The 12,071-nt window shown below is 38.7% G+C and overlaps 1 long non-coding RNA gene across 1 annotated transcript; it reads left to right on the forward strand.

Annotated features, from left to right (window-relative positions):
* The first annotated feature begins 10,188 nt into the window (after nucleotides 1-10,188).
* Nucleotides 10,189-11,751, forward strand: LOC148034228 (uncharacterized). Its single transcript, XR_015691190.1, has 6 exons — nucleotides 10,189-10,302; nucleotides 10,421-10,604; nucleotides 10,990-11,120; nucleotides 11,347-11,430; nucleotides 11,514-11,574; nucleotides 11,656-11,751. It is a non-coding gene; the product is annotated as an uncharacterized LOC148034228 (long non-coding RNA).
* Nucleotides 11,752-12,071: the final 320 nt, after the last annotated feature.

Genomic DNA, 12,071 nt, shown 5'->3' on the forward strand with positions numbered 1-12,071 from the left:
AAATCCACGTATGCCTTCTGCCTGTCCTTGGCGGCTTGGATGTCCTGTCTTATTGACTTCATTTGGTCATCCATATCTTCTAGCATTTGCCTTGAAGCTTCAACCATCAAGGTTGGATCCGAGAAGTTTAAAGGACTTCGACAGTCATGCCCATACAATGCTTGAAAAGGGGTCATCTGAATGCTTTGTTGATAAGAAGCATTGTAGGCAAACTCAACCAGTGGCAAGTATTAAATCCACCTTTTTGGTTCACGGCAGCAGTGTTCCCTTAGCATATCCTCGATGACTTGGTTGACTCGCTCCGTTTGACCATCGGTTTGGGGATGGTAAACTGTACTAAAACAAAGTTGAGTCCCAATGGCTTCAAAGATAGCTCTCCAGAAGTGTGATGTGAAGAGAGAATCACGATCACTAATGATTCTTCTGGGCAACCCATGTAGCTTGAATATCTCCTTGATGAACAACCTTGCAATGTCTGAGGCTTTATAGTTTGTCCTAACAGGAATAAGGTGTGCAACCTTAGTAAGCATATCAACCACAACCATAATGGAGTTGTATCCTCCCTGAACTTGTGGTAGGCCAACAACAAAGTCCATACTGATGAATTCCCATTTCATTTGGGGAATGTCAAGTGGTTGCAACTTTCCTAGCATTTTGACATGTTCAACCTTAATACATTGGCAAGACAAACACTAGTGACATATTTGAGAACGTCACCTTTAAGCCTCACCCAATAGTAGCTCTTTCTGACTGCATTGAGGGTCCTAGCATAGCCAGGATGTCCTGTGAAGGGGGAATCATGAGCTTCCCAAAGTATCTTTTTCTTGAGTGACTGGCTTGGCGGTATACATAATCTCGTTCTATAGTAGACAAGTCCACTATTGATAGAGAATTCTTGATACTTAAGGCCTGTAGCTTCGGGTCTTGATCCTTGATAGGGATGTCCCTTAGCATCTTTTGATAGGTTGGGTCATGGCAAGCTTCTTCTCTAGCTAGCTCAAGTATCAGGTTGTTTGGCATGGATACCTTGGTGGCTAGAGATCTAGCTGTTGATGGGTTTTGCAAGATTAGAGAATTAAGGAATGCCTTACGACTAAGTGCATCGACAACTACCTTCTCCTTTCCAGGCCAGTATTTGATTTCAAAATCATACTCCTCCAGCACTTCAATTCATTGACGTTGCCTCATGTTGAGTTCGTTCTGGGTAAAGATCCACTTGAGACTTTTATGATTCGTCACTAGGGTAGACTTGTTACCCAGCAGGTAGTGTCTCCAAAGCTTTAGAGCATGAATGACAACTAACAACTCTAAATCATGTGTAGCATAATTCCTCTCATGGCTCTTCAGTTTCCTTGAAGAGTATGCTACAGGATGATCTTCTTGCATAAGCACACATCCTAGGGCAAGTGTGCTAGCATCAGTTACTACTTCAAACTCCTTACTGAGGTTTGGAATTTTCAGGATAGGTGCTGATACCAAACTTTGCTTTAGTCTTTCAAAGCTATATTGTTCAGCAGGTGACCAACAACTGTCAAAGAAAGACCCTATACCATCCTGTCAATCCAAGAAAACTGTGTATTTCTTTGAAAGTTGTTGGTATTGGCCATTCTAGAACATCTCTGACTTTGGCCGAATCCACTGAGATTCCTTCCGCTAACACGATGAATCCCAGATATTCAATCCGACGTTTGAAGAATGCACACTTCTTCATCTTGGCATAAAGCTTGTGTGCCCTCATTGTCTCAAGGACAATCCGAAGCTGGGGTTCATGATCTTCTTCCTATTTGGAGTAGACTAAGGTATCGTCAAAGAAGACGAGTACGAAGTCATCAAGATATGGCCTAAAGATATCTAGCATTAACCTATTGAAGGTGGCAGTTGCATTTGTAAGCCCGAATGACATGACTAGGAACTCAAAGTATCCATATCTTGTGTTGAATGCCGTGTTTGGGATATCTTCTTCCTTGATCCTTATATCTAATAGTATCCAGACCTAAGATCAATCTTGGAGAAGATCTTTGCACCCTGAAGATGGTCAAGAAGTTCATCTATTCTTGGAATAGGGCACTTGTTCTTAATGGTTGATTGATTCAACCCTCTGTAATCAATACACAACCGAAGCGTTCCATCTTTCTTCTTCTAGAATAGCACTGGAGCTCCCCATGGCAAATTGCTAGGATGGATGTAGCCTTGATCTAACAGTTGCTTGAGTTGCTCCTTCAGCTCAATCACTTCCGGGATGGACATTCTATAAGGCCTCTTTGCAATTGGTGCAGCTCTCGGTACTAGCTTGATCTCATGATCAACTTTCCTTTGAGGTGGAAGTTCTGTTAGCTCTTCGGGAAATACGTCTACGTACTCCTTTAGCCATGAAGGTTCTTCACTAGACTCCTAATTGCGATCTATCTTATTAAGCTTAATCAAGTAGACAGGTAGTCCCTTTCTAACTCCCTTTATAATCCGAGATGCTTTGGCCAATTGAATTTTCGGCTTTCCAGTCTCTTCTTGAGTTTGACCAATTCCCCTTCGGAGTTTCAAAAGAAAACTTGACCCTTTCCACAATGAATGTGGGCGTCATTAGGTTTAAGCCAATCCATTCTCAGCAAACACTCATGAATACCTAGGTTCATGACCCTGAGTCTGACCAAAGTCGACTTTCCTCCCAGAAAGAATTCCACCTTAGCAGTTTGCATGGTACAACTGACCGCATGACCATTTGCTAATTCCACAAGCAAGGTAGGTGCTTCTATTGTGGCTATTCCTAATCTTCTTGCATAAGCTGGTGAGATAAAGGAATGCACACTGCCACAATCAATCAAGGTTTTGAAGCCTTTACCTTGATAGTGAATCACCGAAAATTGGCGATTCATGCCTTTCTTGTGAAGGGTAGCATGGACTGTTGCCCTCTCAAAATCTGCTTCCATGGTCGGGTCTTCTTGTTTGCACATTTTCCTGTTGGCAACACAGGCAGTGTCGAAGGGTTTTCGAAAGCAAAGTCGCGACCACAGAGGACCTTGACTAATTTCAGGATAGAAGATCAATCAAGCAAGATCACGATTCAATTTGAAAGAAGGTCACCTCAATTTCAAATAATGGCCCTATAATCAACTTGTTCAACATCAATAGCTTCAGCTTCATAAAGGAAACAAATCTGATTTATAAACTGGCTGCTCAAAAACTGAAGTCCTTCACTCCACTTGTTGCAGGCCTCAAATGGCTCCCCTCAACTCTGCACCCCTTAGCATCAGCTTCAGCTCCTCCTTGACAAAAATTCTTTTTAGTTCCTCTCATAGACGTGAGCAAACAAGCTATTTTCAATTTCTTGTCAAGCTTGAACTCTAGTTATAAGAGGATGAACAGGCCCATCTGCAGTTTTGCTCCAAGGGTAACTATTATTGTAATCGAAGAGAAGCACTTCAATGCCATGTGAAGCACAGCCCACAGCATATCGAGGATTGTCATCAATCAAGATTTGAGACCCTGTAGATCTGCAAATCTCTGTAGTTTAAAGGAATAAAAGGAGTTCCACATTCAATCTTGATTTGGATCGCAGTCTGAACCAAAAATCTATAGGCATTGTACCAATTTGGCATGTAACAGGTATTAATTTAGTATTGTGTATATATTTGAGCCAAAGGATCAAATACAGACTAGATTTCAAGATGGTAGCAAGGAGTGCCTGTTGCTGTGTTTACTTAGTTGTACCTCCAGCATTGGGTAGGACCAACAGAGCTAGGATGTATCTACCAACTTAAATCAAGCACTTTGCTGTAGCATTGCTACACTCTGATACACAAAAGAACATAAACCAGAGTGTCAACTATTTTCTTGCTCAGTCGCTTCGAACACAAGGAACTTTAACTAGATGGTAAATAGACTTGTATCTAGTAAATGCTGAAATTTTTCTAGTTGGTAACTAGGGTTTTTAAAATTGGAACTAGGTTTTTCATTTTACTAGATAAATGTGAAGTTATACCTAGTAAAATAAGTCTCTATATGGTAAAGTGAGATGAATTTGTATATAGTGCCTAATATAGCCATGTTTACTCGAAATTTTTATGAAGCTATGAATAGTATAATGTTTATGCACATTAAACCAAATTTGTTTTGTATATAATATCCAACGTAGTCATGCTAAGTAATACACACCACAATCGATAGGCTTAACCATCAACCATGTAGACAATCTCAAATAAGACAATGTGGATACACTTATAATGTATATGTTTGTATGTATCCAAAATATTTCATTGTCACATTAAAACAAAGAAGAGTCTCATTCAATTCAACTCAATGACATGGCTCTAAATCTTGAAATTACCCTAAAATTCCCTTCCAAGTATGGAATATACCTAGCATCAATACATCACAAACAGTTATCAAAAGTTATTTGAGCCCCTTACAAACTAGAAGCACACCCATCCATTAGCTAAATAGAAACTCTTGAAATTGTAATAGCTTTTTCCTTAAATGAATGGCATCAAACCTCATGAGCATGTGGAAACCTGAAAAGGGGAGTTCTTAGTAGATGATCATGACACATAGTCTATTAACTAGGGCAGCTATTATTAAGTGCACTAACACCAACATTTCCTACTGACATGTGACTTATACAATCCCTCTTTCATGCATGTAGCATGTTTAGGGGGGTGCGTGAGGAGTAAGAGATAATGGAACATAGACACAAACATAAAGCAATAGAAGAAATATAATAGGATGGAGATGGATTATGCTAATGTTGTCATTGCTAGCAGGAACATGGAAGAGCTAGAGAATAAGGTGTGGGATGACTAGAAATCTTTCAGTGAGAAGAAGAGAGTCACCATGGAGTTTGGAAAGCAAGTGATGTGTGCATGAGTAGTATTCTTGTTGCCATGCATTCGGTAAAGCTATGCTAAGTATTCTCTATATGACATGTACATGTATTTTAAGGGAAGGTCCCCCTTGAGGATGAGTTTGCTAGATGGTTTTGGTTCACCTTTGGGTCAAACTAGTGCCGACATTGTTGTGCTTGTCAATAGGTTTCTTTTTGGTCTTGCTTTCATCTAAAGAAAAAATAAATTAGGTTTTGGGTTCAGTTTTTTGGCTGAAAGGGAACCTTGTTTACTTGGTCTCACGCAATGCCGATTTTATTCCTAAGGAGGTATTGCAAATTGAATCCCCAATATGGGCTAGTTTTCATGGACTTCCTCCCTTGCTAGATGGAGAAGTTAATGTGCTAGTAGAAGCTTTAGGTAGAGGGCTCTATGTTCTTACAAACAACATCAGCTAGTGGAGCAAGCGGCCTTTCATAATTTGGGATAAGAAGAAGAAGATCCTTGAGATGCTCTAGCTTTATGATTCTAATGGGATTGAGTTGCTGATCAATGTAGAATTCTCTTTCTTCTTGGTTACATGCTTCATATGCAAAGAACGTGGGTGCTTTGCAAAGGAATGTCCAAAAAGGCATGGAGCTAAGAAGTACCCAAGGAGAAAATATTGAAGATAAGGAAGAACCTCATGCAACATAGTCACAAAAGAAGAAAAAAGTAAAAACCTCATAGATTGAGAAGGCTAAATCTATGAAAGCAAACAACCCTCAAAAGGAGGAACCCAATTAACAATCAATCCTAGAGATGCCAAAGTTAAAGTAAGATGGAAATAAAGAAATTCAACCACCAAAGTCTTTGGCATTTAATGGAGGTGAGAAGGAAAGCCTTTCCCTTTAACAGCTTACTTGAAAATGTTTCGTTGACAAGAATATTTTTCTATTCAGGATTATGGAGGCTCAAACAAAGATACAATGTTGATTAGTTGGCTCTCTATGATCTCTTGGAATGTGAGGTGCCTAGGAAGTCCATCTAAGAAGGATCAATTTAGTTGGAGAAAGAGATGGAAGCCAGTCTCTATTTAGGTTCAGAACCTCCTCTCTAGAAAGGGAAGGATTCAAACCATAATTGAAGGATTCTTGGAAACAAACCAACAATCCAATGGCTAACCCAATCTAGAACTAGATGAGATCCATAGCTATTATCATTGGCATTGCCAAGATGTATGACAAAGATCAAGATAGATTTCAAAGAGGGTTGTATGTTAGTAAAATGTAGGGAGTATATTATTATGGCTCTTACTAAGTGTTTTGATGATGGGATGTTTTATCAAATTCTCAAAGAAGTGGAGCATTCAATTGAGGATCTGCAAAAACATAAAGTTGAAGTTGCAAAAATTTAGTTGAAGGGCAATGGTATCTTATGGGTGAGGCTCCAAGTAATTAATTTTATAAATTGATGGAGCAAAAGAAGCAGCAAAAGCTCATCACTACCATAGATGATGGAAGAGGATTCATGGTATTTTTGTAGAGATATTTCAATCTCTTTAGGATGTATTTGTAAATGGTCTATGCTTAAATCCATCTGAGGTAAAGAGGTTGATGGGAAAGGGTGTCCCATCGCCCCACTACTCTTTGCCATAATCACCAACCTGTTGCTTAGGAATTTGGATTTGAAAGTGCAACATGGAGTAACCAACACACTTCCTATACCAAAAAGAAAACACTTGGTCTCCCAATTATTTGGCAGCAATAACTCCAACATTGTGCAAGTAGAGAAGTAATTAGTAGATGTATTGATGAAAATGTATGAAATTTTTTCAAAACTCTCTAGGGTGGTGACTAGTGTGAGAAAAAACAAGTTTATTTGCCTAGGATTGAAAGAGTTAGAAAAGTGGCTAAGGGAGCCAATCTTCAAAGTAGTGGAATTGGAGCAAGGGTTTAGGTATTTTAAGAATTGGAGCAAGAGTTCCTAGACTTGCACGAAAAGCACATGTGTTTTTTTTTTTGGCATGTTCAAAGAGAATAGAGTCCTCACATGCATGGGCAATTCATTAAAGCATGGCTTGTGAAAGTGAAGATGAAGAAACTTAACTTAGATGTCTTCTACTAGGCAAATGTTCTCTTGTTTGAGCCAAAGAATAAGTATTCAAAGTCTCAAAGTACTGAAAATACTTGTGTATGCATGGCAAGTGGTCCTAGAAGTTGCAAAATGGGTCGAGACCTAGGATAAGATGGCAGATATGCCTTTGGACTTTCATCACAAATTAACAATTCCATTCCTTTTTCCAAAAACCATGAAGTGTCCTTAGCATGGGATGAGTGAGCTTTTCAAAGAATGCTTTGAAGAATTATTCACCCAAGGTTTGAGACTAAATAGTGGTATCTACACCGTCATTCTCACTACTTTCTCATGCGCGGAAATTGGAGGCTGCTATATATGTAGCCATAATTGCAACCATCAAGAAGGACTAAAGGAGAGGAGGAATAGAGGCTTTTGGTTGCATCAGTCACTCCACTAGATGACTAATGATGAGCAAAAAAATCCTCCAATGGATGTCTTGCAAACTCTCTCTCTCTCTCTCTCTCTCTCTCTCTCTCTCTCTCTCTCTCTCTCTCTCTCTCTCTCGCTCTCTCTCTCTCTCTCCAACACATAGTATCTAGTTATGGATACATTCTAGTTGTCATATCTATATATTAATAGTTTGCTTGTTCAATCAAAGACAAGCTATTCCTAATTGACCATCCACACACATTCACATTTTCATCCAATCATATCTAGAAAAAACTAGTTACCATATATTGGTCATGAATTGGTATTCATATTTCCAAAAACCTAGATAATTGGTGAGTGTTCACAAGCATATTCTAATATATGCTAGTGCAACAATATCAGGGACTATGTTAATTTAATTGTGTTTCTTTATAAAATGCCAAGGTGAGAGAGGAAGGGAGGCCCGAACCTAAATTAAATTTTAACATAGGTCGATATGGTACTTCAATTCAACATTTTTCTTCAATGTAAATTGAGGTGAAACATATAAAATGCTTGTGCCTTGATATGCTAGAGGCAATGCTTATGTGTTATATGGTGAATTTAGACAAATAGATGGTTGAGTAGAATTGAAAATAGAGAGAAGATACCATATCAACTCCTGCAACTTATGGTTGATCACATAAGGATTCTGAGCTAGCTATTTATTGCTTTTCATTCTATTATTGTTACTTGAGATTACAAGACTAGTTTCCAAAATGATTGTCTACCTTAGGGATGCAAAAGATGAACTTTACTTTTTTATATATTTTTGGAATTTGGACTTTTTCACTTGAATAAAACTTGGTCCTTTGGATTTGGGTTTGAGGGATGCCCTATCAAGCAACCACCCTACCATAGCATGTGCTACACAAAGTCCAATTACAACCCTTATAGAAAGAGTACGATTTTTTTTCAAGCCATATGGGGAATATCAGCTGCCCAAAGAGGATAAAAATTCCGTACCACACTTTGTTAGATTTATACCAATCATTTAAGGAATATAGGCCAAATACCTTCCCATGCGCTATTATGTCTAGTTCTAAGAGGAAAAACTAAAGGAAAGCTCATAAATAGACTTGCATATGTGTAAATGTCTTGTCATCCACCTCGTATTTAGGTGGCTCCTCACCCACATTGTATGTAAGGGGCATAAGCCCTTATTGTGTATTTACTTGAGTTTGGTGTGAGAGATAGGGAGGGGAAGGAGGAGATGGAGCGGAGGCAAAAATAAAAGACATGGTCTCTTCATCTTGGTTTTGCACATTTCACAACCAAGTTTGTTTATTCCGAAGTTTCAAGGAGCGGCCACTCTCCAGCAGATGTGTCAAGGATTTCTTCAAGCCTTTTGTCATTAATAGCTGCTTAAACCATGTCTACCAAACCAATAGCCTGCTTGCCTATGAGAATTCAAAGGATCACAATCTATCTCTATCAACAATAATATAGTGAGGAAAGTTATTTGGGATCCATTAAGGACATGAAAAAACAAAACCTATCTAATATAAACATATAAACTTAATAGTCTATTGGAAGTTATAAAAAATAATAAGTAAAATTTAGTTTTAAATCAATATTCTTAGTATTCACATTGCAACGTAAGAGTTCAACCAATGTAAACTTATTGGATTATTATTAATATAAGGTTTATTATTTTAAAAAACTACGGATTACTATGTTTGAAGTCTAAAGAAGAGGACCCGAGTAGTATTTACATCTAACAAAATATTATACTAGACTAAGCTAAAATGAATTCAATGCAAATTTTTAGAAACATGTATATTTCTACTAAAAAGAAAAAACTCCAAAATATAATCCATTATTGGCCTTTTTAAATATCAGGCGCCTAAAATTATTGTCATGGGGTGCATGTACACATCCTATTCAATTTCTGTTTTGGATTAAAAGGGCTAAAACTTTGTTTGTCTTGAAGAAATTTGATGTAAGGGATTACCATCACATATGATGTCCTTGTGAAGTAGAACCAAAATTCATGTGTCCAACTAAGCTCATTGTTTCCCAAGGAAAGATTGGATAATGTTGTGTGGGGACTCTTTGATTGACTACTAGAGGACCTCTTAGGGTTTTAGAGGAGGCATTGTGCCCAATCTTGTGTCAAGTACTCTCTCTTGCTTTTTTCATGATTCATGCTTTCTCAGGTACTCTCCTAAATTTTGTATATTCAAGTTTTAAACTATGGCAAAAGATTTCAATAGCCTCAACGATCATCCTTAGCATAATGCCCTCCCAATTCTATAGATGTAACATGCATTTGGAAAATATTTAAATTTAATGTTCAAAGCCACTTCAAGCCCATGAGGGTGAAACACCTCCATACATTTTGATGGCTCTTGATGCCTCTCCCAAAGAATTCAATTTTTTCTTTATGGTCTAAGAGTACCATAGGAGGAGGCCATAGTAGGCACATAGAAAATATGCCCTAGTACTTCTGTAAGAGCATGCACTACACCATCCAACTAGACATGCATATCAAGGAAAGAAATCCAACCCACACACTTATGTTGGACAACCAACTTAGATTAGAAGGCAGGACACTATAATAGAGTGACCGCTACATAATCTAACTCCATAGTTGTCTTCTCACTTACTAACTTCTTCTTTCTATTTTGGTCATTCTCACCAAAAACCACCCCAAATTCTCGTTTTCCAATAAGCTCTCTTGCATGCACAAGAAGAGTGGCCATGTGTTAGGATGTCCTTAATGTTGCAATAATGGCTTTAGTGGCCTTAATCGTTATCCCTTTCCATGGCTACCACACACCCTTGAGCGAATTCGGTTAACTTATCTATGGGTTTGGTTTTGAACCATGGTTAGCATCACGCCATTTTTCCTTTCGTCAGGTAGGGCAATGCTACTGCTGCTGCCACCATTTTTGTCCTGCCGCGCGGATTCCGATCAGAACTGTCTCACTGCAACAATCGACGATCTCTTCCACCTACGGTAGGTTGAGCATGCCTCCTGCAATCGACGACCTCTTCCACCTACGGTGAGCATGCCTATTACTACACCATTTTTGTCCTGCCGCGCAGATTCCGATCAGAACTGTGTCTCAGTGCAGTCGACGACCTCTTCCACCTACGATGAGCATGCCTCCTCCATCTTTCCTTGCAATCAGTTTTGCAACAGTGAGAAGAAAGCCTTGTTTGTTTCTTTTCTGAATTGCTATGGCACAACGAGCTGCTCCTTTGCGGTCACAGCTATTTCCAGATAGACTCCTCATGCGCCCTGAATCCTTTGAAAAGGTAGCATCGATTGCCATTATTGATATTCTAATTAGGCATATGTACACATTTGAAGCCATGTACACAGAGAATCTAGACAATTAAGGAATTCTTGGCACATAAGAATGTATGTATTCAGTGAGAGAATGAAGCTAAACGAACGAGAAGCACTTGAAATGTATTGGTGTGTGTGCAGACAAACTTCCATATTTCAATGGTGATGTTATATTTATCAATCCTGACTTGTCGTATACTGAGGTTGTCAAATCCCAAACTTGTGTATTCTGATAACTCAACTAGAAGACCCAAAGAAGTGGCACAAGCTTGTGTTTTCTTCCCTAAAATGATTTTACTAAGTTTTTTATATCAATGACGCGTTCTTGATTTTCAACTTCAATTGAAAAAGGCTATTGGGCTCACAACTGGCAATGCAAATGGGCTTGCAACCTTGCAAAGGGCGATGTTACAATGACTCCAAAAGCATTGGCATGTGTTGCTTATTCACCTGATGCAGGCTAACTTGTTACTTCTGGAGAGGTATATATCATCTACAAAATGATAGCGATTTCGGTCCCCCACCAATAGTTAGTTGAAAAGTCCTTATGTAGAGAATTATAGGGCTAGAGGTTTCCTAGCACTAAGCTGGGTGGTTTTTTGTTGTTTTAGTCTGGGCATCAACCAGTTGCTTTGTATTTGGGATGTAACTGATGGGTCTTGCCTAGCTGAGCCGAAATTGCACTAATATGGCATTTCATGTGTGCAGTTCTCTCCTAACATATGATGTTCAACAAGAATACAGTGCCTTCTACATCATGGACTTGCATTGAAAAAATGGGTTAATCTTAAGGTATCCTCTGATGCAAGCAAGGATTTCTTTGTGGTTTCCTATCTGCTGCAGACATCAACAATAGTTTCAGTTGCTCGTTGCAGGTTTGGCAAGACCATGGTTTAGCCATTTCAAGTTTGGACATTGCTTGTGCATGCAATGATGGTATTTTGTGGATTTTCATGCTTGAGTCTCTTGCACTTGCTGCAACTTTTCCTTGACCATTTGAATTCCATGACTTGACAGATACAAACACATGCTCCTACCTTGCCGCACATAATGTAAATGGGATCTCATATCTTGATGCTGTTGCTTGACGATTTGCAACATCGCACAAGCTTAGTAAGTTTTATTTTGAGATAACATTAGTGAGTCCGTACACTGAGAATAATCTTAAAGCTGCTAGGCATAAAGTGCTTCAGTTTTGATAATACATTGGTAAGGTTTCTCTTCAATCACTATTCTTACACAAGATGTTTTGGTTTTTCCAGCTGTTGTATATGTCGATCATAGTTTCTTTGTTTGGGATGCTCACAACTTTTCAAGGCCAGGTACTTTGTTTTAGTATTGTTCAATCCTATGCTTCTTAGAAGTTGTTAAGTTCTCTATTGAGAGGGAGATTAATGGTATCTGTAGCCTCTTTAACAATGTCTCTTTTGTGA

Source organism: Lygodium microphyllum, chromosome 6, assembly GCF_053477565.2.
Source record: "Lygodium microphyllum isolate KBCC chromosome 6, Lygodium_microphyllum_v1.1.10, whole genome shotgun sequence".
Lineage (NCBI taxonomy): Eukaryota > Viridiplantae > Streptophyta > Polypodiopsida > Schizaeales > Lygodiaceae > Lygodium > Lygodium microphyllum.